Here is a 2,500-nt window from a genome sequence, read left to right as displayed (position 1 = left end):
CTCACGTCTCAGTGATCTCTGGCACCCCTGTGAAATGGAGCGGAACGTAAACGTGGAAATTAGCCACGCGAAACGTCAGTGTGGCCTCCCTCTCTCCCGTCAACGGGCGTTTCACGTGGGCACGCCGCACGTTTGACCCTAACCGGCAGGAGAGGAGAGGAGAGGAGAGGAGAGGAGAGGAGAGGAGAGGAGAGGAGAGAGGCACGGGCGCCATAGACAGACTCTCACAAGAACGCTCCTGTTTATCATTGAGTCTGATTGGAATACAGAGAGAGAGAGAGAGAGACAGAGAGAGAGAGAGATGGAGAGGGGGTGGAGGAAAGAGGGTGGGGGTGGAGGGGTCGGTGAAGGTTGGAATGCCCGCCTTTCAAAAGCGCATCTGATTAAAACCCAGGTCCAGCTCCGGGGAGGGGGGGGGCGGGCGGTGGGCGGTGTGAAGAGAGTGTGGAGGTGGGGTGCGGGGGGGGGGGGGGGGGTGGGGGGGGGTGGGGGGGTTGGTGATGCTGGGAGGTGGATTGGGCCTGGGGCGCGTCTCTGATCCTCGTTCCGAAGGTTTCCCAAATTGATTTATCAAAAACAATGGCCAGGCTTTTGAGGAATATTAATCCTCACAGTTTCAATATCGTGGCGGCCTTTCCACTCGCTCGCTGCGGCTGCTTCCTGTAATATTGCCCTTCAGCCGGGAGCACCGCAGCAAGGTGAGTCCTTCATCTCCCGCTCAAGTACAAAGACGAGCGGAGAGGAGACGCCGCCAGCACACAGGAGACAAAGGCATCAAAGTGGAGGAAATTAATTTAGCCTTTTTATGATGAAAGAATATGATCCTCTCACACACATGCTGTAAATATTTCTCCACATTTTTATTGAAAATATGTCTGATAAAATTCCTCTTCGACGCAGAGATAGATGGTCATGGTAAACAGAGTTTAGATTTAGAATCTTATTTTTCTGTATCAAGAAATAACATTAGCTTACAATGTTGTAATTGTTTCCACTCAGCTGGGCCTAATTTCCTTTATTTCCATTGTAAACAGTGTTCTACTTTTGACTGTGCTCTCTGGAAAAACACTGTCATTAGACACTTGACTTTGTTCAGTAGAGACAGACTAGCCTAGTCTGGCCAGCATGCACTCCCTGCTGTGGCCAGGGTAAGTGGAAGCACAAGCTCAAGGAGTTAGCCAGAGGTAGTGTGGTCTACATGATGAACTACATTACCCATAGTCCACGACGTCCGTCTTCATATGAAGGCAATTCACCAACCCACTGGACAACAAACTCACACACTCAGCCTCCTCCTTCACTCAAAACTATCGTCACTGTCTCAATGATACTGTATGAAATCCCTCTTAAACTGTCTCCAAACAGTATACAAAGACAGTGGACAAATACTAATGGAACGCAAAACCTAGTTTATATTTTAAGTCAGTTGATTTAGAGTGAGCTTTGTCTCACTCTAAATCTCCATTGCTCCGTCTGCTGTCGAGAACAAAAAAGGAGGGAGAAACAAACAGACTTTGGTGTTACGTTGTAGAAAATAACCAAGCCCTGTTCAGACACGATCCATAATCACGGCCTTGAATCCGCTCCCAGGACTGAGCCTCTCATCCAAGATTAGCATTTGTTTGTCTTTGTTTAGTCCAATAATTTCCTGGAGGATCAATGGGACAGACTTTGTGTTGTTTGTCGCCCTTCAAGCTGTCTAATTCCCCTCTTCAGCGGATCTCAGTGGTCCGTTTGCTTCTCTCACTGGCACTGGGTTATATACATATATATGCCATTTAGGTGACTCTTTTATCCAAAGCAACGTATATTTTTTAGCACTTCTATTTTATTTTATTTTATTCTATTTTAAAACTTATTGTATTGTTGCACTACTCTGTGGCACTGTCACTTTTGCATTTCACTGTATACTTGTATGCACGTGACAAATAAAGAATCTTGAATCTTTGCAGTGAGTGCATACATTTCAGTATACATGGTCCCAGTGGGAATCAAACCCACAACCTAAGCGTTTTTAACGCTATGCTCTACTAACTGAGCCACAGAGGACCAGAGGGTCTTATAGAAGAGAGCCACATGGTGTCAACTGAAACTGTCAAAACATAATCTGATCCTGGATTTATTTTATATAGCGCTTTTCTCAATACTCAAATACACTACATTTCATGGAGAGAACAAGAATAGATTGATGCATAAAAAGTCAAACAAAAGCACAGCCAGTAAAAACAACAATAAAAAAAAAAGTTAAAGATTAAAAGCAAGTTTAAAAAGATGGGTTTTGAGGGATCGTTTGAAGGAGCAGAGCGTTCTGGGTTCTTTGATGTGGTTTGGGAGAGTGGGGGCTGCAGCGGAGAAAGCCCGTCCCCCCCCAGGTCAGTTAGTACACACTTTAAAGATGATTGAGGATAAAAACAACCCAATAAAGCCTGAAGGCTTATTTCCCTTGTGGTCCTTCAGTAAGATGGCAGGCGGTGGGCAAGACTGGCATATCACACTCATG

The 2,500-nt window shown here is 45.7% G+C and overlaps 1 protein-coding gene across 1 annotated transcript in view; it reads left to right on the top strand.

Annotated features, from left to right (window-relative positions):
• The window catches only part of LOC310812434 (RNA-binding motif, single-stranded-interacting protein 3-like), a gene marked incomplete at its 3' end in the record, with an annotated part of 165,207 nt that overhangs the window by 145,285 nt on the left and 17,422 nt on the right, over window positions 1–2,500 (top strand).

The sequence above is a fragment of the Argentina silus genome (genome assembly GCF_951799395.1).
Source record: "Argentina silus genome assembly, chromosome: 11".
NCBI lineage: Eukaryota > Metazoa > Chordata > Actinopteri > Argentiniformes > Argentinidae > Argentina > Argentina silus.
This window is presented reverse-complemented; position numbering and strand designations above follow the sequence as displayed.